A 25,509-nucleotide genomic window follows, 5' to 3' on the forward strand; every position below is an offset into this window, starting at 1 on the left:
CCTTACTGTACAATTACCATCTTTTACATCTAGATGAAAATCCTTTTCTTCACAGCTGAAAGCTGAAAGAGAAGGGAATTTGAATCTAGAGGATTTTAACTTGCTTTGCTTCACTAGGAAAGCATGCCCCATACAATGTAGTGCCTTTTTAAAATTGCTTGTTCCTTTAAGCAAATAGTATTAATTCCAACATTTTTTAAAAAGAGGGAGAGGACTACCTGTGAATATAAATAAAGTGAGAAATTCCATAACTAAAGATTAAGGTCTAAATCAGAGGCACAGATGCAGATAAGATAATTTGTGTCATGAATGAAAATGTTACACACTTAACTCCTAAGAAAAACAAAACCTTTTTGAAGATAAAACTGCATAAAAATTGCTGATGTGAGTGAGAAATAAAGTATGTTTTTAGTTTTCATGGCAGGAAGAAGATGAGATTCGTTTTTATACCACTCCACAAAGGCTTGCTAGCAACCTGCTTAGAATACAATAGATGGGATTTAAATTTTCTTTTCCTTTACGTGGTCTGCTCATTTGCATGCTAGGCCCCAGAATGGTCTTCCCTCTCTCTGCCATTTCACAGAAACACTGGGATCTGAGCGCTGGGAGCAAACTGAAAGGTACAAGGTGCTTGTGAGTTCAGCAGAAAGCTCTTTTATCAATGTATTTGCAAGGGAAAAATGTAGTCCTTTCCTCACTTCATTGGGCAACTTTTCCTTTGAGGGACAGCTTCAAAAATCTCCTCCCCAGAACACCTTTCGGCCCAGAAAAGTGCTCCGGATTCCTCAGAAACACAGAAGCAAACTCACCATGGGGACTGCTAATGAACAAAGGTGAAATTAGTGTTGGTTTAAAGGATTTTTAGGAGAAGGATCACTCTACCTTTCTCCATCCCGGTGACAGTTTCTGAAATTTCATTTAAAATATCATACGTAGCTGTAATTCACACTTACAAGAAAGTCCAAGGGGGCCAGGACATTGGAGGAAAGGAATATGAAGGCCTTCTATTCCATTTTAGGACGATTCAAGTGTATACACATGTCACAACTATCCAACCCAGTGACTAATAACGTAAAAGAAGAGAAGGAAATAAACACAAGACATAAATGTAGATGAAACAGGAAATATCAATCCAGTTCTAATGACTGCAGTCAGCTTTTCAAACCTAGAAAGTACATTCTCATCATAAAAAGACATACTGTATATGAAGGGAAATGCTCCCTCATTGCAATATGAAGATCTCAGATGTGATGCCCAATGAAATAATAAAAGGACTATATTCATCAACAGACTTAAAACTGCATGTTATTCTCTGTTACTGACAACTGTTCATAGGAGCTGAAAGAGGTAGGGATGGCATTCCTATGTAAATAAGAGGGAGTGGTACTGGAGTGTTGTTTTTTCCAGCCTTGCAAGAGCCCTCACAGCAGGAAACGTTTTATTGTAATGCAAATGTATTTGATTTCCTCCAAAATCCCCTTTCACTGTCTTTCCTGTCTGAATGTATCATCATACCATATTTGCAATTCTATTAAGCACCATTTTATATTAGCCTAATTTACGTAACCTGCCTAATAGGAATCGGAAATGTTACAGTTATTTTACTGGATCCAATTAGTATTTCATTGTTTTAGCCTGAGCACCATATTGTACAATAGTCCTCAATACTCAGCTAAATGGAATAGGATGTACTCCACGTAATACGATAAATGGAAGCATATGTTTTAAGCTAATTAAAACGCAGTTAAAACCTTCCTGAACTGAAACCAATTGCATCCTTTAATATCTGGTGAGTGACTATTTAAAAAAAAAAAAAAATCTAATAATGAAATGTCATCTTATGGTGAACTTAAGAAAAAAACACAAAAGTTAAGTAGTGAAAATAGCTGGACTAAATTACTAGTGAATTGTTTCCTGGAAACGCATTTTCTCTTTTTATGCCTCACACAGTGAAGAGTGAGTTTTCCCAAGTTAAATACGCAAATTCACAAAACGTGTAAAATTATTGGTTTAAATATATCAGTTAACAAGAGGGTGGAGGAGTATTTTTAAGTATTCCTATAATTAAAAATATAGTTTGCGATCCTATTTCTTATTTTAACATCTGTTCAATTTTAAGAAATATATCAAGCGTTGCCTTTTGTGCATCTATGTAATAATATATTTAGAAAAAAAGTTACATGATTTCAAATCAAAAAAATTTGGGGACAGTGGTAGATTTTACAAGTGTACCAAAGGAAACACAAATAAATCAATGGCTTTACACGGGGATGCTATAGTCTGTGAAGACTGACATTTTGTGTCAAAATTGTGAAGGTAGCAATAGCAATCACTGTGGCTATTTAACGCTATAAATATATATCATATATAATATATACATAGTTCCTTATAATACAGGAAAATCTTTTTTCACTAATTTCAGAATTTTGCTACTGAATTCATATTGGGTTATTACGCTTTTTTATCTTGGTATTGTTCCCCTAAGAACCACAGGTTCTATTAAAATATAAGTAGGAAATAATCAACTTATATCCAGGAGGAGAAAATACTGACACATAACCCAATTAAAAGCACATTTGCTTCTTAGTTTTTATACAGACACCTCTCAAACCCCACTCCCATGAAGAGAAAATAGTTTTTTTAAATTGCAGCTTTGCCATAAATAACTTTCAGAAAAATAAAATAGGTAAAAGAGGTTTTTCATACCTTAAAAGAGAGGCCAAAAGTTTAATGTTTAGCAAAATATCAAATGCAATATTTGGAGGAAAACTCTTATTTTTCACTCATGACAATAGTAAGAAACAATACTAAAGTGAACTCCTGGCCGACTGGAGATTTCTTACGGTAATACAGGATGGTTGCACTAAACATGAGAGTGTGCTTTATGTCATTTCTTTTGACTTTGCCATTAACTCCATAACAGCTGGCATCAAATATACTAAATTGTGAAATAATGAGCTTGTATATTGCTAGCAATTACAGAGTTAAGTTAAATAAATCCTTGGAGTACAAAATAAGTGTGCCTTCCACCTGACAATAAATTAAAGGTGACATCTGCCTTAATTTAAAACTGCCTAAGATCATAGATAAAAATCAACAACAACAACAAAAATACTGTGATTGAAACCACTTCTCAAAATTTGCCATATATATTTGACTAAATCCGTTTCATATATGTTTATGACACCTGTCATCTCAATCTATTATTTAAACACTTGATGCATTGCTGAGTTATGAAGTATGTTTGTGATAACTATAATTTTGAATTAGAAAGCTCAGATTGTGAATGCTATATATCTTGGTTTCCTTGTCAATATATATATATTTAAACAGAAACTAGATAACCAATCCACAATATTCTTTTAGAGAATGATACCAGAGGGCCTGTGCCTTTAGAAAAACAATACAGTTCCATGTCTGAGGACCAGATTTTGTGGGGATGCTGTTGGTTACCATATAAACATCACTTATTCAGTGAAACTCATACATGTCATGAAATTAATTTTTTTCTTTAATTTTGAAAAAGTATAATTTGAACTATAGATGAATGGACTATGTCCAAAAGGAATTCAGATGGCAGCTGCAGTTAGAAAGAGACTCAAACAGCCAGGAGCTTGATCTGTCAGAATAGAAATACCCTATGTAAATTAATCAGAGGGGGATGGGACAGGTACCAACACAGGATCCCTCTCTTTACACACACACACACATACACACTGCAAATATGAAAAGTTAAATAAGAGCCACAGAGCCTTATGGATCTCATAGAGCTGGAAGTGATTTTAAAAAGTGATTAGAGACAGCCTTTTGGTATCTAAGAGGGGAATAAAACTATCCCAACTGATAGTTATATGTTTCCCTTCTGAATATTTTCAGGGATGGAAACATAACTTAAGAGGTAATTCCTTTTCTGAAAATGTAGCGTCTTCCCATCTTGAATCTGTTATGCACCCTAAAATCTTTTGGAGATCTGGAAGGTGTAAGGCCATCTTACAAAGACAATGCAAGCCTTAATATTTCCATCCCAACAAAGCAAGTTATCAGTTTGGGGACAATGACCGACCTCACCATTTCCCATAGAATCAATTTGTATTATTGGGTATGAAGGTACAGACTGACATAGATCCGAAGTGCTGAAAGCAGACTAGCCCTCAAAGAAACGAAGCTTGTTGGCAAGCCAGAATTTGAACTAAAGTGGGAATTACAAAATATAATAATTAACCATTCTCTTCTTTTTTTTTTTAAATAAAGAATTTCTTTCTGCTTTATAACAAAGTGAATCAGCTATACATATACATATATCCCCATATCTTCTCCCTCTTGAGTCTCCCTCCCACCCTCCCTATCCCACCCCTCTAGGTGGTCACAAAGCACCATTATTTTCTTAATTGCCTAATTCTCAGACTTTGAGTGGGGTGGACACCAAGGTGAAAATCTGAGGGCTAAAAGAAATGTTTCTCAGCTATTTCTACACCCAAGGTCAAAATCAAAAGCAAGACACCCAATTCAAAATTCTCAACTCTTTTTTCAGTTAGCTGTGCATTGATTCCAAAGGATTAGCATATATGGTGACCAAAACTGATGGCACAGATGGCTGAAATGACCACAAAGTCAGATTTGAGGATATTTATCTGCAAAGCTTTTCCTGACTTGGATGTTCACAGATATACACATTTTGTAACCACAGAGTGACTGAGACAGGCTCTATGGACAAAATAAGTGGGGATGGGGGGAATGCTGTTAATGAGAATTGTTTCGTTATCAAGTGGACTTTACCTGTTCACTATTGCAAAGAATTTTAGACCAACCTAAACTCTTCTGCTTGCCCAGAACATCTCAGAATTACTGCTAAGAACATCTATCTCTCCTTTTTTACTCTGCACCTTTGTAATGCTATCTTATTAAAGTAAAAATCATCATCATCATCATCAAAGACCATATTCTGAAGGAAAATGAACAGACTATCTCTAATTGCTTTGGAAACAAGAGGTCAGTGTTGGAATCTGAATTTATAAAAAGTGTACCTCGATGTCTTACGTGATTAAATAATCTGACCAATATGCCCACTAATCTCTTGAATCTAAGTAATATATGAATCTCTCTTTTACTCCTAACTCATAGAACCATAAGGAACCCCACACACTGGCATTCCTTCTGGCAATGGCCAAAGCTTCCAATGGGCTAGGCCACTTTATTTTTGTTCTGGGTGGAATGTGGATCTGTGGGCAGATGATGAGGTGCTAATAAGGAGCTAATGTCCCTACAGCTGGCAAACTGCCAACCTCAGGATGAGAGGATTAGAGCATTTGTCTGCATTAGTCCTGGACAAAGGAGGGAGGGGCTGGGGGAACGCCAACTCCAGGTTGAATAACTTGACTCACATTGGATCCTGTGTCCCATTCCTAAGGTAAGGGGACATCTCAGGATAATTACACACTTTTCCTAGGTGGCATGGCGAGCTCTTATGTGGATACACTTGACTTGGTTCTCGTTCTAGAATAAATTAGTTAGAATAGGCAAGTTCAGAACCTGTGCCACCTCATCACCAACTCAGGATATAATCATATTAATGTGGAACCAGGTGAACCTTCTTGTCTGCGTTATATTCATTCATCAGGAATGTAAAGTTAGTTTATACAAGTGTCTAGCCAGATCGCTTCTTGAATTCAAAATTTATTTTTAAAAGAGAAGGGCACTTTATTTTCTAATTTTGCCATCAAAAATTCACATCATGAGTTCCTAAGCCAGGCGGCTGATTGGAAAAAAAAACCCAGAGAGACTTGAAATTTCAATAGAATCATCCTGCCTGAGCAGAATACAGCTGAGGTGCTTCCACCTGGACCACTTTCACCCAGGTCTCCCCAACATTGATTTCAATAATTTCAATAACAGTTATGCCCATTACATTTTAAAGTCTATCAATATGCTAATTAATGTGGATTTTCACGTACATAAGGAAAACAAGGAAAGTTTTTAATGGAGATGCAGGTTTGAAGGGATAAAAATAAATACTTTTTCTGGGAAAGATTTTAAAAAGCTTGAAACATGAAAGTAAATATATTTACACACTAAATAATAATCCTAAAGTGCATGCACATTAAGTCACATTATGTAATTTTAAGACATTCCATCTTTTATAAGGACATACAAATATACGTTCATAATGGCTATTTTAGATATACATTCTGCATAAAATCATTGCTCCATTCACGGTGGTATTTGAATTCCCTGCATGATTTGCTAAATAAGGATCATGGTATGTATGTTCCTAGCCACCCCCCTGTCCGACACACGCGTACATGTCGTGACGCTCCCGCTGTAGAAGATGAACCACGTGGTTGAAGCATCCTTACCCTGCAAGATCTGTCCTGGCCCACTTCCCCACTCTCATCCTCTTCCCTAATCTCTACCCTGCTCACCAAGCTTCAACTCCCCTTCGGAGTCTTCTGAACGGGACAGTTTTCACCCCAGGACTTTTAGAGGTGTTGTGTGCAGGGTGCCTGGAATGCTCTCCTTCCCAGTCAGCCTAGCTGGTACCTTTTCACCCTTCAGTCTAAACTAAATTGTCCCTCAAAGAGTTTCCCCTGCCTGCTTTGATCACTCTGTCATAAGCATATTTCTCCTTGAAGTTCTCTAGTTCAACGCTCTATTTTTTCATTCACAACACTTGAACACAATGTTTATTTCCCTCACAGCTGTTTATTTCTGCTTCTATTTGCCCCACTAGAATCACGTGAGCCTTCCTCGCCGATGAATCCCCAGGGCCTGGCATAGTACTGTACTCGGTAGGTTCTCAATAACTATTTGTTCTAGCAACGAGTGAATTTAAGACGCTGAATAAGGTCTAAAACATTTTAGGATGCAAGTTTTAAGCATGATATCATCCATAAAGACAAACAATGTTTTTTTAGATGTTGAAGAATAGGTGAGTTTTAGGCAAAAGACAAATTCTGTTTAGAGTTACTTCATACATTATTGATGCCAATTTATTGCCATACTGGCATCCAGTATTATACTGAGGACACTTCCTTAGCTTCAGAGTGATAACTAAAACAATAATAGGTAATATTAACTGAGCATCTTTCAAAGCACTTGTTTTATCTCTCTTAGCCCCCACCTTGTAGATGAAGAAACAGAAGCATTGAGGGGATGTGTTACCTGACAGGGACATACAGCCAGGAGGGAACAGAGCTGTGTCTGAGTCTGGACCCTCTGGCTGCAGACACCATGCTCGGAACCACTGCAACGTGCTGTCACCTACACTCCCGGGTGCACCGCGGCCACTTCTGACAGACTGTCCAACAGCCAGAGGCTCTCATTCCATGTACATGTATGGAACAAATGGGAGAAAAAAACAAAGGAGAAGGACTTACAGAATCGTGGCACATGTCCAGTTTGGGGTGGTTGGTGCATGGCTTTCCCTCTTTCAGATGGATCTGAATTACAAGCTCCTTCTCACACTCTCACCCTATTTCATACAACATTTGCTTTGTTTGCAGCACTGATCAGTCCAGCTTCTGGTGCCTTATGATCTTTGACTTCCTCTGGCCCTGGCTAGACTTGAGCACTCACAGCTCTCTCTCTCTTTACTTCTCAAAAAGATTCTTACCAGCAAAGCAACCATTATATTGGTTAGGTTGCTACTACTGGCCATATGTAAGAAAACTGTAAGCATGTACTAGATCAAGGAGACATAACATGGGGACAACTGCCCACAGGGCTACATGGAGGTCTGTGTGTGTACGTGTGTGACTTTCAGAACATGGCTGACACCAGTTGAGGAAACGGCCTAAACAAACACAGATAATTAACTGAAGAAAATTTGACAGATACTTGAGGGTCACAAAGTGCATGTGGTAAATCAACGCTACACGTCTTGAAGATAAAGGCTGGTGTGATCCCACATGAAAACTACAAAATATCAATATTAACCAGATTATCAGCCTCAGGGCATGAATTCAGTCAGCAGGAAATTTGTGAAGGTAGAGACAATCTGGTTCCATAATGAGGCTGAAAACTGGTAAGATAAAAGGACAACGGAAAGTAGCAATACCCCAAAGAAAATATGTTTTCAATGAAATTGCTGGTTTTGCTTTCATCACTCATGCATGGGATCTCATGAACAATAAATGTAGACTCCAAAAATAACTATCCTGATAAGGGTGGGTAATATCTGAGTTAGTTAATACAATGGGTGGTTAGTTTCATACACCATTTAAATTGTAATAGTGAAACGCAGCAGGACCCTATGGTCCTTGCTCGCCATGTCCTCAGCCTGCCTTTTGTCTGTGGAAAAACTTTAGCCAAAGAGTAAGTTTCATCAGAGAAGTAAGAAAATGCAGAAACAAAGGAAAACAGTCCAACAAGAATAAATAATAATAGTTTAGTCATTAAGGATAGTCAAGGACCTTTAGTTCCTCTTCAAGGGCTATAGATAATATTCTGAGCCATATCCTATGAGCTGTCTCATAGATACTAAAACCCTCACCAGGTGGAAGAAGTTAACTACATGATGACCATGACATAGCTGCCACAATTCCTAGGTCTGGCCTCAAAAAAATGGGAAAAAAACAACCCTGGAACTGAAGATTAACTGTACTTAAAATACTCAAGATGACGCGGATCAGACTAACGCATGACCAATTTCAAGATGCCTGTCAGAGCTGACTGTGCTGTTTCGGCATGTAGCCCCACCCTCTGTTCACCTATAAAAGCTCTTGCCCACTGGGTGTCAGTGGGTGGGAGTCGGCCTTTGGACAGGAGTCCACCCCACCCCCCAGGTCACAGGCCTCAGAAATAAAGCAAACTTTCCTTTCCACCAACCTTGCCTCTTTATTGGCTTCAGAGAAGAGAGCAGCTGGACCCTCACTTTCGGTTACGATAGTATCAATCAACCTCTGACCCCAAGGCTGACCCTCTTTCCAAGACAGCAAACATTTTCTTAAAAGGCCAGATAGTATTTTAGGCTTTGCAGGCCATGTGATCTCTGTCACAATTCCTCAACTTTTGTCATCATAGTACAAAAACTGCTGTAAGGCAGTAAAACAGACAACAGAAAAGAGCAAAAAATAAAGAAATGAATGAATGTGGCTGTGTTCCAATAAAACTTTATTTTTGGACACTGAAATTTGAATGTCATATCATGTTCATGTGTCATGAAGTATTATCCTTATTCTGATTATGTTTCAATCATTTCAAAATGTATAAAACATGCTTAGCCAACAGGCTATACAAAAATAGGCAGTGGACCAGATGAGGCCCAGAGGATAGTTTGCTGACCTCTGCCTTCTACTATTACAGAAAAACAAACAAAAACTCTAGAAGGGACTTTTCAAAGGAGGTAAGTCTTTTGGAATATCAGATTTTTTAAAAAGGAATTAACCATATTCTTTATATGTGAATATCATTTTGACCCTTTTAATTCAAGTATGTACATACAGAAAAGTGTACATCTTGAGGAATATTCACAAACCAAACACAATTGTGTAACCACCACGCAGATCAAGAAACAGAACATCAATTTGGCACCCAGAGGTTCCCCTCATGCTCCTCACCCGTCAGCCACCATCACCACCACTCCAAGGGTGGGCTCTGACTTCTAAAGGCACAGATTAGTACGTCATGTGGGTTTTTTTGATATGGTCATTTACTTAAAAAAAAAGTTAAATAATGATGTAGGATAAACTATGGTTATACAAAAAAAAAAAAAGTCACTGCCCTAACTGAAATTTATAATTTTAAAACCACATAATCACAGGCTCTGGGAATGGAGGAGATTTTACAGAATATCCATATTTACACCCTCATATTACACCAGTTTCTCAGAGTAACATAACTAATGTATTTTAATTCAATTGTTCTATCCAAATATTAGTTCGATAAGCAGTATGTATGCACATGTGTATGCGGTCAAAATCTATACATTGATAATATCGACACTGAGTAAAACAATAAATTAAATTTCTGGTTATGCTATAATTGTCAAAGCTCATATCTCCCTAATTTTCATTACATAATTGACAAAGCGTTGAATTTTTTTACAGTGAGCATCGAGGACTAGCCAATACTTTCAGCTATTGGCACTGCTAATGAAGATAAAGGTCTTTACTACGACTCACAAATGATTAGTCTTCATGATAAGGTGCAAACTGAATAATATTTAATGATTTTATTAATTGTTTTCTTTTGTTATATATATCAAGGTATCTCCATGTTTAAGCTTTAGTATCAACTAAATATAAAATAACCCTTTGCTAGTTTTACTGAAGTAACAGCAAAACTTTTTTATATAACAATACAGTAAGGTTGGGCATTTTAACAATCTTAGAGCAGAAATTTTAAAAACTATATGTGCCTCATTTCTAAACTACGATACAAATACAGGAGCAAAGTTAGATAAAAGGTAAGATCTGGAGTTGTTTTCTCACACCATTTTAGGCAGCCTCCTTTGCAATACTGTCTTACTTTTTTCCCCCCCAACAGTGAATGTTTTCACCATAAAGGTATTTTATGCTAACAAGATATGAAAATGTTTGTTTTAAGGAGAAAAATTAAAACATGTTATTATTTAAGTGTAAATAGCAATGTATAATTTACCCTGAAATAAGCCATTAGTATTTCTAGGTATAAAAATAAACTAATTCCAAAGAGTTAAATGGGATTGGGTAATCCTGCCCAGTGCTCTTCTGGTCTCCACTTTGTGACAAAGTTCTTCCTTTGTGACCTTGACCATGGCAAATTATCTTGAACTTCAGTTTCCTCATCTAAAATGTGATATTGTGAAGTTTCTTTCCAGTTCTAGAAATGTAAGTATTCTCAGCACAAGAAAGTAATTAACGTCCAAGCAAAAGAATGTCTTCTTTCCTGAAATGACTGAATAGAGCACAGTTAAGAAAGAATTAAAATTTAAAAACAATTTTCCTGACATGTTATGAATTCCTCCAATAGTTCAGAGGCTAAGTGTTAAAAGACTTCGACATTAAGAAATGAATGTTTCAAATAGTAAGAATACATTCTCCACACAGGCAGTTAAACTTCCCAACTGCTGGCCAAAAAACGTTACCAACTCCACATCTTTTAAAAGTGAGACTTCTGTGGCTGGCCCATACTGATCAGTATAAATTCAGTCCAATTTAAAGCACGGTAACAATGGGGGCAGTCTCAGACTATTACTTTCAACGGGATTGAGTCCCTAAGGATGGCAATGACTGAGTCCCATTGAAAGTAATGGAGTAAGCAATCACATGCCATTACTTTCAAGGAGACACAGTCTCCACTACCCATAATAACATGGTTCTATAAATCTGCCTGACTCATCAGCATGAAGAATGAAAATGTAAAAGACTTTCAAAGCTGCAAATGTGCACTCTGAGACTAAAAAAAAAAAAATCCTCTTCTCTCTCGCACCCATAACTCATCAAAGTTGAAACCTATTTTAGTGGAGCTAGGAAGATCCAAGAACCCAGGGCAGGAAGCATGACTCCTAGGAACAGGTTCCTGTCCTTCTCACACCTGCTTTTGAGCAACTGCTGACGTGCTGCTAAGTGCTGTCTGTAATCACATGACTGTTTTGTGCCCTTTTTAGTTTTCAAGTATTGGCAACTCAGAGAAGAACAGTTTTGTACCCTCAGAACCACAATTGGTCAAATTCATTACAAATGAGCTTTTTCCTTCTATTTTAATACATATGTGTTGATTTTCCCAATAAGCAGAAATATCCAATCTTGATTTCTTTCCATATGACATGTGGGTAAAATTCCAAGAAAACCTGTGTTTTAGACATAAGAGAGTTTGCCAAGATTTCCTCGTTTCATTTCCTTTAACTAGAAACTGATTTTGAACAAGAAGATGTTTGCTTTTCCAAACCTCCCCTCAATCTGAATCTCTCAACCAGTGTAGCTCAGGTTCCTTTTGTCAAAGGAATGATCAAGAAAATCACAGTTAAACACTAATAAAGCTTTATCTACAGGTGTGCTAGTAAATTTTAACAGCTAGCTCTCAGGGAGGGAAAAAGGCTCTGGTTGTAGAATTTGCCAATTTTCCTGGTAAAAATACTCCCACCATGGCTGATTTCAAGTTACCAACATGATGATACTAAATGGAGGACATGGGAAAAGATACACAGTAGCAAACCACCATGTAGTATTTTCACTAGAAAGATACAATAGACATAAATGACCTCAAGATCATAGACAATAGTAAAATGTCATAGAGTAGTTAAAAAGTGATGAGTTTTCAGTATCTATTACCTTTATCTTAAATATAATTAATTTATCTATAAGTTTAATTATTTGATTTATAATAATGGCTGTGTTGGACTTCCCTGGTGGCGCAGTGGTTAAGAATTCGCCTGCCAATGCAGGGGACACAGGTTTGAGCCCTGGTCCGAGGAGATCCCACATGCCGCAGACCAACTAAGCCCATGTGCCACAACTGCTGAACCCGAGTGCCACAACTACTGAAGCCCGGGCGCCTAGAGCCCGTGCTCTGCAACAAGAGAAGCCACTGCAATGAGAAGCCCACGCACCACAACGAAGAGTAGCCCCCACTCGCCACAACTAGAGAAAGCCCGTGCGCAGCAACAAAGACCCAACGCAGCCAAGAATAAATAAATAAATAAATAAATAAATGTATATATATAAAAAAATAATGGCTGTATTTAACAATGGGCTTACAAAATGCCTGACAATCGAACAATTGGCTCTTGTGAACCAGTGAGTACTAGCCAGCTGCAGCACAACCACTGGGTGTTTTTCTCTTCAACTTGGAGCAGTCAAGTTGACATTATATGAAGGGTCACAAGGGACTTGCAACTAACTGAAGACTTTCCCAGACTGTCTAAGACCAGTAGGATTTGTCCTAAGTAAAAGATCCACGTGGTCTGAAATTTCTGAAAAGTCATATGCAAACTGCTTGGTACATGACCCAACCTGTCTGATGTAAATGAATTAAGGTCACACCTTCAAAGGTTTTTATGTTAAATTTTTGATGTGAAAAGGGCATTTGAGTCAAACCCAGGTTTATCTCAGCTCCCCTTTGCCACTTGTGTGCCCTTGGTTTGTCAGTCTTAACTTTTTTGTTCTTTAGTTACCTCATTTCTAAAATGAGGCTAATAATGAGCCTAATAAAACACTATCAACAATTGTGAAGGATAAAACTAGAGTCCCTCTCAAATCCTTCAATTTCCACATACCACAGTAGTATATAATTTCCCTTATGAAATGCAATAATGTAAGTGAAAAAAATTAGGCAACTCCCTCAGACCCCTAATGATCTTATAAATACAGGTTTTAAGTCATTTATGAAGCTATTAAAATAAATTCTACCATCTGTAATTTTCACAGAGTTTCCTCTTTTATTTAAAGAACAACTTTTGACTCTTTTAACAGCTTTATGAGTCACTTTTTCTTCTACCTTTTCAGTGCATATAGTGGATTCTTCAGTCACAGATTTGAGCTACAGACAGATGCAGTACTGCATTCATAAATGTATCTAGAACTTCGAATTTTTTAACTAAAACCTCTCACTTTCTTAGACTTCTTCATTTCTATCACCTAGCACCCGACTTTCTCTAGGAATTTTTTTTTCCACCCACAAAAAAAAAAGAAAAAGTATTTAAATTATAAAAATTCTGAGTGATGAGAGAAGAAAACAAAAAGACATGTAAAGGTGTGGATGTTAGGAGATTCGACAAGTGCACTCACTGTCCAGTACTTACCCTTACACATAAGCCTTGCAGAGCAATTCAGACTCCTTTGTCAGTATCATTAAAAATCAGACATGCAGCAGACCTTTCAGTGACTCATGAGGAGTCATAATAGTGAATGGCTCATTTACAAATGCCAAGGTTCCACTTATTGGAGCTACTTGGTGTAATTTTGAGAGTATTAAATAAAATAGTAGTTGTGAAGTACTGGGAACAATGCTTGAGACATAAATATATCAGAGGCCTCTCCCTTAGTTCCTCCTTTGACACCATAATGACAAAAATAGCCCCAGAAGAAGACAAAATGTAGCAAAAAAGCTCTAGATTGCTTTCCATGCTAATTTTAGACTTTTCCTGTTGCAGGAGGTCGGCATGCCCATCACTCCTCAACATTCAGTAAGTGACAGCTCTAGCGAAAGGAGAAACAAAAGTTTCCTCTTCAGTTATGCCTGGACACGCCCTCATTAACCTATTTCTGCCTATTTGGAACTTTGCCTTTGCTTTTGCTAGATCGTCCCTTCAGCTTATCCCCCAGACCTGGGCAGGGGTGGGGATTGTTCCTTTTAGCAACAATTACTGATAATTTTCTTGCCTCTTTCTCCCTCCTTCCCTCCTTGTCTTCTCATGTGGCTCAGCTACACATACCATCAGAACTTTCAGTGCTCCATTCCCCATTGTCTTAGTCAGTCTGGGCTGCTATAACAAAAATACCATAAACTAGGTGGCTTAAACAACAGAAATTTATTTCTCACAGCCCTAGAGACTGGGAAGTCTGAGATCAGAGTTCCAGCATGATTGGGTTCTGGTGAGAGCCCTCTTCCTGGTTTACAGACAGTTGTCTTCTTGCAGTGTCCTCACGTGGCAGAGAGGAGGTAAGGAGAGAAAGAAGGGCAGGGCTTGGGGAGAGCCAGCACTCTCCTGTCTCTTCTTATCAGATCTCTAATCCCATCATAAGAGCTCCACCCTCATGATCCAATTACCTCTCAATGGCCCCCACCTCCTAATAACATCCCATTGCGGGGTGCGGTTTCAACCTATGAACTTGGGGAGGACACAAGAATGCAGTCTATAACCCCTATCTTCTACCTCTGTTCTACTCAATCCTTTGAAAATCCCAATCTTTAATGACCAAGAGCCCCAAGTTTTCCTTGAGCATGCCTTGCATTGCCCCTGTGCTGATCAAATTCTGGCTCTCTCTGGCAATGCTACCTAGCTCAAAAGCCTCAAAAGTAAGTCAGCGTCTCAAAAGGGGGCAGTCCTAAAAGAAAAGGTTAAAATGGAAATATTGTTATTAGATAATTAATTAGGATGAAGCGGGACAACTGTCAGCTTTCCATTTTAGTATAGGAATCCTTTGTTGCTTTTCACAGGATGCCAGGATTCTACCAAATACAAGTTAAGCCATGACTTAACCTTTAAAAGAGCATGCAAGGTTCTCAGGGAAAGCACCACCAAAGAGTCAATTTCTATAAATTAAATATTTAAGGTCAGACCTCAGATGCCTTAGCCAAAGTATTTTTTGAGATAAGTATCTATAGTTACTTAATAAATGTTTGTTGATTTATATTACTAAATCACTGCACAACATATAGAACATTCTGAGAGTGAGGGATTTCTCCTAATATAGATAATTTTAGCATCTTTAAGGCCATATACCACAAAATCAGGAACCCCACAAAAGTTAAGGTTAAAACGTATTTATTTCATCATAAAAAGAAAGTTTAAAAAAGAAAAAGGAAAAAACCTCTTTAATATATTACACAAGATCTTATTCTGAACAGAGATCATCTAGTTAGTAGCCTAGAAAAAAAAGATCCTCCCTTTCCCACCTAACTGTATCTCAATCTTTCCTCTAGTTACCAAAAATAGTTCCCCTTTGGCCACACGATAGACTCATAAGCAATAGTTTGGATGTGCTCTTTGGCATTAATCTATCCTTAATATTTATGTATTTCAAAGAAGCCCAAGGAATACAGTCGAATAATGAGGAATAATTTAAACGGTACATGCAAATTGTCATGAAGAAATGGAGAGGAAATTGTGTCAAAACAGAATGTTCACATTATAATAAAAAAAAGAAAAGAATGAATTTCAATGCCTACCGACTTCTCAAAAAATATTCAATCTCATTAGACTGAACTTTGAAGATGTCACCAGTGCTCCTGAAAACTCTTAAAGCAGAGAAACTATGCCATCCAGCACTTGAAAATAGATAAATATACTCCTTTGAGGACTATCATGAACATTTTTTAGGAACTGTTTTGGCTAGATCTGCTACAAGCAATGGTACTGGCAAGAGACACATTTGTATTCATTTCTGTATTCACTGTAAAACCCTAGAATTTTGCCCAGTTGTTGTCTCTTGAAACAGTCTCAAGACTATAGACAATTTTCAACATGAAAGTACTAGCTGGGTGATAATATCATCAACTAAGCATAGATAGGTTTAAACAAACTTGATATAGCATTTACTTCTTTAAACAAGTCGTCTTCTTTTTTTTCATTATTTGCTTTCATCTACAGCAGCCTCCATTTTTTTCTATTCTCTATAAACCTCTACATTTTTAAGAATTTATCAGTGACAAGAATGTAATCATTTCTTAAAGTGCTTTGAACAGCACAGCCTAAAAGGAATTGTAACAATAAATTTAAGTAATTGAAATTTGTCTTATATCTCTTTTAAAAGTTATTTTATCTCACGAATACTAGTCATAATATGAAAACCTGTTCAACAAATAGTCATTTTTCAGTACGTTTTTTAATCTTACAGGTACCCATTTAATATCTATAAGTTTGAGGGGAAAAAAAGCAAAGGAATAAAAATGGAACAAGAAAGAAAGTAAAGATTACAAGATTGGTTATTATGGCATTTTAATTCAGTTCTTCCTAACTGCAAACAAAACAGGGACAAAACTATTTAAATTCTGTGTTCTTTCCTACAAGGAGCTTTGGTTTGTTTTACTGTACATTTTGGTTGCAGTTTACTTTTTATAGCCTCCAACAGGCACCAGGTTTTTCTCCAGCAGTTCTGAGGGAGTTTTCTGTGTGTGGTATTTTATTACAATTTATAAATGTTTGTCCTATGTTAAGTCCCACTTTCTCTTAGAGGATTCTGGAATCAGAGGATGAGGAATATGCATGGCAGGAAGTTACATGGCAATCATCCAGGCCATTGTTGTGATTTGTTAGGGAGCTTGCTCACACAGGAAGTTGAAGAGAAGACCCTTCTCTAATGAAGAGGCAACCCCATTCCTTTAGAGATGACCAGAGTTGTCCTCTTGTGAATTCAGTTTCACAAACTACACAGACAAGTTTAACATGGTCTCCAAATGGAAGCGGTGTTGAAGCTCTAAAACTGTTGTTCACATGATACATATGAAAACCTAACTCTTAGATGCATTTCAGTCCTGTTCTCAGTTTCTGCAAACTATCTCTCCCTTGGAAGTTCAGGATTCTTTCATGTGGTACCTCTGAAAATAATCGTAAGTTTTATTTTTTATGGTTCGCATATTTTGAGGAAAAAAAAAAACGTTAAATAAATCATTCATACATTAAGAATGATTACCAGCGTGTAAAGTGGAATGCAGAATTACCTTAGGTAGATTACGCACAATGCTTTTTCAGGACGGCAGCTAATTTCCAGCAGAAAGGTCATGCAAAAAATAATGTGATTAGAAGAGGTGGAAGGAAAAAAATAGCCACATATTTGGACATAGACCAAATTCCCTTTTCGCCACTGTAACTGAAAACCATTGCTTCAATATTTAATGAAACGCTTATGCTGCAGCACCTGGTCACATTGTCAGCACTGCCTAACCACTGCCTCCCCCGTGGGTCATTACTGCAGCCATCTGAAAGGGGGCAAACTGTTCATCGACGACAATAATGCCAGTCTTTAAGAATCTACAGCTACAAAACAGCAGGAGACAGAGTTACTTTGGCTTTGATCTTGGGAAAAATGGCTGGGGGCAAAATGCTGTTTCCTACCATCAGAGGCTATACAGTTAGCAATAATTCTGTAAGTCAAAGCCATTCACAGGACTCAACTTGGCTGCCCTGCTTTGCTTTCTCTCTCCCCTTGCAGAAAGCTAGCAGCTCCTGGTGAGAGATCCTTGTCAACAGGAAAACACTAGTTCACGCTACCCTGCTAATGATCCAATGCATCAATACCTCAAACAATCACAACAAGCAGATGTCCTAAGTTAATATAGACTTCCCTGGGATTTTCCTGGTGAAACATGGCTTTAAAAGGCATTAGTCTTTTGTCCTCACTAGAGAACGGCTAAATTCTGGCACCTATTCCTTGGGTATGTGAACCTCAGCCTAATGGAATTTAATTACTTTAGTGGTATTAATCATCTGTACAGTAGAGCAAAGAGTATTTTATTACCACTTTTAAGGGTTATCGGCACATTTATTTCAAATGAACTGTCAAACTGCGTTACGTGTAAGGCATGCCAGGTTTGAATTCTGCAGCTGAGGTGAAAATAAATTTACAGTTTAAAACTCTTCCCCTATCATCAGCATCCCACCCATTAACAGTGGTAGCACATATGTAAGACTCTCAAAATTAAAAGAAATTAAGTGTTGAATTAGCTATTCATTTTTTACTCTCTGGTTTTATTCCTTATTCCAACCATTTTGACTACTCATTTGCAAAGGCTGCTTTATACCAAGGACCTCAGGAACACCAGTTGGCATCAAATAGGCTGTGACACCATTACAGGCTTAGTTACAGAAAAGTGACGCTAATCTTGTCCTTTATCAGGCAACAAGCACCAGCTCAATAGTATAACGTTCCTCCAATTCACACCATATAGCAAATGCTTTTGTTTTTGTTCATATTCAGGGAAAGTGAATGTGTACTTCTCTCTCCTCTTGGTTGTTTTTAGCCCTATTTGAATTGTTCTATAAAGAACTCTAAGAAACTCTTGCATCATTTATAAAGCTCTCCTCCTGTGCTAAATAGATCCAAGAATGGATTGCAAGATGCCAAACTCAGGTTAATTCTGTAGACTTCAGTAAACTTTGTCATGAAGCATTCTACAGAACACAGTGGTAGCAAACTAGAAGAGTGGGACCAGGAAAAATGCAGGACAAAGGTCCTGATACAATTGTGGCCAGAGCGCTCTCTAGGGCTCTGGAATCAGATTGCTTGGGCTTTAATCCCCAAGTATTAGTTATGCCACTGTGATATAAAAAGAAATATATTTGGTCTTTGTCCCCAGTTCCTGGCACTAAGCTCCTCAAACTCTTAGAAGTTCTAGAATGACAAGAGTACTTTTTGTCATTCACATGGAGCCCCTTTTCAGCTTATGTTAACGATGTGACTTAGGGTAGGGCCCCTCGATAACTTCAGGATAGGGCTGGTCAGCCGAAAAATCAAGTGCTCAGAGGGTTGGAACTTGCAGCCCCACTGATCGACCTGGGTAAAGGGAAGGGTGGAGGTGCTGCGGATTAAGCTCTATAAAAATCCTTGAACAACAAGATTTGATGAGCTTCCAGGTTGGTGAACACACGGAGGTGCTAGGAGAGTGGTACCCTTGGAAATGGCATGAAAGCTCCAAACCTGTTTCCCCATACCTTGCCCTATGTATCTCTCCCATCTGGCTGTTCCCGAGTTCAATTCGTTTATAACAAACTGGTAATCTAGTAAGTAAAATGTTCTCCTGAGTTCTGTCAACAGCTCTAGCAAATTAATCCACCCAAGGAGAGGGTTGTGGGACCTCTGATCTATAGCCAGCCGGTCAGAAGCACAGGGGTCTAGGTAGACTTGAGATTGGCATCTGAGGTTGGGGGAAGGCAGTCTTGGAGAACTGAGCTCTTAACCTGTCGGATCTGATGCTATTTCCAGGTAGATAGTGTCAGGATTGAGTTAATTGCTTGGTGTTTTGGGAAAAACACACATATTGGAGACACCTTAGGTAAATTCTTCAACCTCCTCAGTGACCTGATCTATAAAATGGGAATATAATCACAGGTTTATTTTAAGGTTCAAAGATTATGTACAAATAAAATAACCTTAGCACAATGCCTGGTTTATAGTGGGCTTTGTTATGTTGCTGTTACAATTGTAAGGAAGATACATAATATTTGAAAAGCTATATATTCCACCTTATCACGTGGGTCAACATCATGTTGAATGAATTCCCTATGAATTCCAGTGCCTTCTAAGACACCTTCATTTTTCTCCTTCCTCAACCCACCCCTCCTCCACCAAAGTCCTTATAGCCCCCGACCTGTTCCACATCCACCTGTTTAAGGCATTTTCCACTCATCTCATTTCAGAGACATTCTGCAAAGAGAAGCAAATGAGAGTAATTTGTGACATGAGATACTGCATGTGCAAAAGACACATAATTAGTGTCAAAATGGATGCATTTGCTTTTTAAAGTCTATTTGTCCTGTGATTTCAAATGAATCAAGCTGCTATATCTCTCTCAACAGCTTCATACTACTCCATAATGAATTAAATGGCTCCTTTGAAAAAAAGTGTAAGCTTTATGAATAAAATGCTTTTTCAAATGTTGGGATAAGAAGGACTTAAAAAGACTCTTATGTCTAGTACCCTTTCACTTAAAGATCATCTCCAAACTCAGGATCTTTGAAAGAAAAGCATTCTCCAAGAAAAAAAAAAAAAACAACTTCCCCCCCCCCATCTTTCCAATCATTATAATTACCAGTGGGGGGGGTAGAAGAAAGCTACAGTATTCAGCAAAGCAGAATAGGGCCCTGAATTTCCCTACCCCTTCTTAGTACTCTGACGTCCTAAGCATGCAATCAAGGCTCCAAATCCTTTTCAAAGACATTTCATAAGAGAAGAAAGAATGCCCCACTCAAAGCTCTAAAATGTTTAGATTCTGCTATTCAGTTCCTCTATTCCCACTCTATTTCTAGCCTCTGCTTTTCTTCTCTGAATATCTGTTTGGTATTGAAATGATATATGTACCTTGTGAGTTCATTCTCTTAACTCTACCTTTGAAACAAGCTTGTTCCTCCAAGTTTCCCAAACTTTAGTCTTTACTAATCTCCTTACAGATTTGAAAAAAAGGAACAAAAAATTTTTGAGCCTGACTAACAGTAGTCTATGGAAAGGCATAAAAATTTTTTGAACTTTGGAATCATCCAGAGCTATGGATGACTAAAGGAGAGAGTGTTGATAAATAACTTAATCAAAAATAGTTAGAGATTCAAGAAAGCAATCTGCACTGGTCCAGCTAGAAATATGCACATCCACATTATAGATAAGCCCAATTTCTAGTAATAGTGCATGTTTCCTGTGTTGGGAGGGAGTTAAAATTAGCAATAGATTTATGGAAATAATCTTTTCCTATTTGAACAAGCAAAAAATAAATAAAGGAAAGGACTTCTCAGATTCCATCTAATAGTCCATGAGGGTTAAGTTTACCTCATCATTGTCACTTGCATTATAAAAACTAATGTCACTGCAAAGACTGTAAACTAGGCTCATAGTGAAGGGTTTAGGATTTAATCCTAGTTCCCTTTTATTCTTCCAACCATAAAGTCTGTTTCTTCATTGTGAAATAAGATAATGTTAATCATCTTAAAAGCACATGAGGATAAATGAGATAAAATTTATATACCAAGTTAAACTAACTAAATCCAACATGTTATAAAATGACAATTATATTAATGGAAAAAATAAAGCAATTTCATTTCTTTTCTTAGAGGAAGCCCCAGGCTTCACAATAGTGAGCTCTAGCTATTTTTAGTTCTAAGTAATAGGCACAAAGTATCCTCTGTAGTGAAAAAGCTCTTTCATTGAGTCTACATTCTCCAAGCCTAGAATTCTTTTGGGATAATTTTCCTGTCCCTCAGGTATCTGTCTCTAGAGTTGGCCATGATCACTGTTTGAATGATTAACCCTGGTAGTTGCTTTCAGAAACTATTGACTAAGTTCCCAGTTGCACATAGAAATGGGCTAATGGAGATATCATACAAACCCAGTGGATGTTTATACTCTAGAGGGGAAATGCTAAAATAATGTGAATGCATGTAACTGAAAATAAACATAGGTGGGAAAAAAAAGCTAGTTATTGCCCTTCCATCTTACAACTTGTAAAATCATTAAATTTGTCATTTTATTAAAAATTTCTATTCGCTAATCACTTGGTAATACTATCTCAAACAGAGTACAAAATTGTCACTATCAGGATCATCAGTATTATAGACATGATTGCATAAATTGTGGTGCATCTATTGATGCAATATTATTGTATGAAAATTATCACGGAGAGCTTATAATAACACAGGAATATGTTTTTGCTAAAATGAAAAGAAACAGAAAACAACTGTTTCCATAGTATATATAAAATGAAGCAACCAAGCACCAAATATAGATAAAATGTTGGAAGAAAATACGTCAAAATGCTGTGATCAGTTTGGGTTGGTAACAGTAAGAATTTTTTCTCCTTTCTAGTTTTCCCAGATTTACTAATATTCTATAATAAGTATATTCTTTTATGCTGAGAAAACACATATGCAAGTTCTTTTGTTAATTAGTAAAAAAAGACAAGAGACCTTATTTTATACTTTTATATCACCATAGAAGGGTATAAACCTACAATTAATGTTATGTGCCAGTTGGGGACAGAGGTAGGTACACAGCTTGGTAAAGAATAAGGCCACTAGCGTGGAAGTTCTGTTTCCATCACTGATGCTCCTATTCAGTTCTTTTTAATCAGCAACCATTTTCTAATCCCAGAACACTGGTTTTAAGTATCATTCCACTTCTCAGATAATACAGTCTTTATTTATTATTTAGGTTTATCTAGCACTGCTACTTATTTTAGTATAAGCATCATTCACCCAATTACCAAAATGTCCTTTATTGTGCTATTTGGGAAAACAAGTGACTTCCCACTTAACAAAACTTATTTTTCAGAGATGCATTGTCTTTACATTAATTCATTCCCCATTTACTCATTTTTTTCCATTCCTCAGGATATTCTCGCTCTCTGCTTGACATGTCTTAAGGTGCATCGACTGAAATTAGACTCAGTATTCTAGATAAAAGTGTATCATTATTTGATATGACATCAACTTAATATTTCCATATTATTTTCTCCCTTTTTTAATGCACCCTGGAGTCCTATTTGCCTTCCTAACTGCCTCTGTGTGATGGGGAGACTTCTTCCTTGAGCTCTCCATGATGACTCCTAATTCATTTAAACAGCACACACTGTTTTAATCATATCTGTTTTCACAGATATCACATCTTTTTATGAGCTGAACTGTTCTTTTGCTAACTTAGCTTTTCTTTTATGTGAAATGTTCTAGGTCAGATAAGTAATACAGTATTCAAAGATACAATGATAAAAATTAATGTTAGCTCAGTGGCAAAAAAAAAATATTATGTTTCAAACATAATTTGTAGAAGTGTTAATCATTTCTACAAATATATGAGAATTACCACTAAAAGATTTTCAAATGATTTGAAAATATTCAAAGAAGTGAATATTGAAATATTTAACACTTATGAAAGAGATTTACCTGCCTATCTTGTTTTTCATAAATGTCTCTGCCATTTTACTAATTAACCAAAGATATCTTTGTTTAGACAAATTTTGTCTCCATCACAGCCTATGCTTTTTCTACATTACTTTTTCCTGCAGTAAAATTAAAGCACTCAGTTTTACACACTAATCATCTTCTAGGTAACAGATTGCAATATTTTGAATACAAAAGTATGAGACAGGAAGATGGGACTTTTGGGCTCTCATCCCGGATCTTCTGCCCAATGTGTGCTGTGCTCCTGGAAAAAGACTGCTTTCTCCTTTGCCTCAGTGAACGTGTTCAAAGAATGGATGTAGCAATTTTAACTACCTTACAAGATGTTGCAAGTTGTGTGGTTTTTAAAAAATATGATTCCCGATTCAATTATTTTTCCTCAGATTACATTTGAGTGTTCCGGATCACATCTTTATATACCGTCCTAAAAAGATGACTGGTGAGCACAGGCCTGCATGCATAGTCCCCAACTTCAGTTTAGTGGCTGAACTTCATTGTTAAAGCATTTCAGGTTCTTTCCAACCAGCCTCAGCTTTTAAAGCATATTCTTACTGCAAAACTGAAAGAAGGCATTCCCCCTACTGGCAATACTCATACTTTTCATGATCCCAAAGCCTTTCCTTTCAAATTAGTCAATATTTAGTTGGAGAGAAATATCACTTTGTCAATTTGAAGCAATAGCTTAGTCCCATCCTAATTCTGCCCTGCTAGCATGCCTCTCATCTACTCAGATGAAATGTGCTCAGGACATAAATACCAGAATTTACAGTAGGGGGTCTTAGTAAAAATACAGCATAATTAGTGAAATAAACATTATATAAATATATATACATATATTAGATTTGAATTTATATTGCATACTTCTTTCAAATAGTTACTCTGTTCCCCTTGAATCATCCCAACTGCATACTAGCTCCTGGTTGAAAAAGATGGTGACTCATTTTTATATAAAGATATAAAACAAAAAAGAGATTGATACATGGATAGAAACATGAATAGCACACTGTAGGTACCTTAGAAGTATTGCCAACTCATTCATTCATTTTATTCTATAGATTTCTATTGAGTATTAATTATGTACCAAGCACTATTCTATGAGCCAGGGCTACAAGAGTGAACAAAACAGAAAAAGCCTCGTCTATCACAGAGCTTACTCAAAAACAGGAAATATGAATTAGCCTGAACTCCATGCACTGACAGTTTTTGGAGGACCAAAATGAACATTATCTACAATTTCATGTGGTTCAACCCAAATAATATGTCAAATGGTGATAAGTGACGTGGAGCACAGTAAAGCTGGGGTAAAAGAGAAAGTGAGTCTATGCAGGCTATTACTCTTCTAAATAGGGTAGTTGGGAAGGAAGGGACCTTAAATAAGTGAGAGAGCAGGATGATGTGGATCTTGCTCTGGAAATCTCTGGAAAGAGCAGGCAAAGCACGGGAAACAAGAGGAAACAAAATCCTGAAGCAGGATTGGATCTGGTTACTGAGAACTAGTGTAACTGCCAGTGTGGCTGGAGCAGGGTGGACACGGGGAAGAGGGCAGACAGTGAGATCATCGAAGTAGAGCAGGGGCTTGGAGGCAGCAAGGTCACATAGGACCACATGGCCACGGTAAGGAATTTGATTTTACTCTGATACGATTGGAAGTTTTTGGAAGGCTCTGAGCAGAGAAGTAACATGATGCAATTTGCTTTTTTTTTTAATAAATTTATTTTATTTATTCATTTTTGGCTGTGTTGGGTCTTCGTTTCTGTGTGAGGTTTTTCTCTAGTTGCGGCGAGCGGGGGCCACTCTTCATCGCGGTGCGCGGGCCTCTCACCATCGCGGCCTCTCTTGTTGCGGAGCACAGGCTCCAGACGTGCAGGCTCAGTAATTGTGGCTCACGGGCCCAGTTGCTCCGTGGCATGTGGGATCTTCCCAGACCAGGGCTCGAACCCGTGTCCCCTGCATTGGCAGGCAGATTCTCAACCACTGTGCCACCAGGGAAGCCCTATTTATTTGTTTTTATTTTTGGATGTGTTGGGTCTTCGTTGCTGCGCGTGGGCTTTCTCTAACTGAGGCAAGCGGGGGCTACTCTTTGTTGGGGAGCACCGGCTCTAGATGCACGGGCTTCAGTAGTTGTGGCATGCGGGCTCAGTAGTTGTGGCTCGCGGGCTCTAGAGCGCAGGCTCAGTAGTTGTGGCACACGGGCTTAGTTGCTCCGCGGCATGTGGGATCTTCCCGGGGCAAGGATCGAACCGTGTCCCCTGCATTGGCAGGGGATTCTTAAC

This window comes from Balaenoptera musculus, chromosome 13 (assembly GCF_009873245.2).
Source record: "Balaenoptera musculus isolate JJ_BM4_2016_0621 chromosome 13, mBalMus1.pri.v3, whole genome shotgun sequence".
In the NCBI taxonomy this organism is placed as follows: Eukaryota; Metazoa; Chordata; class Mammalia; order Artiodactyla; family Balaenopteridae; genus Balaenoptera; species Balaenoptera musculus.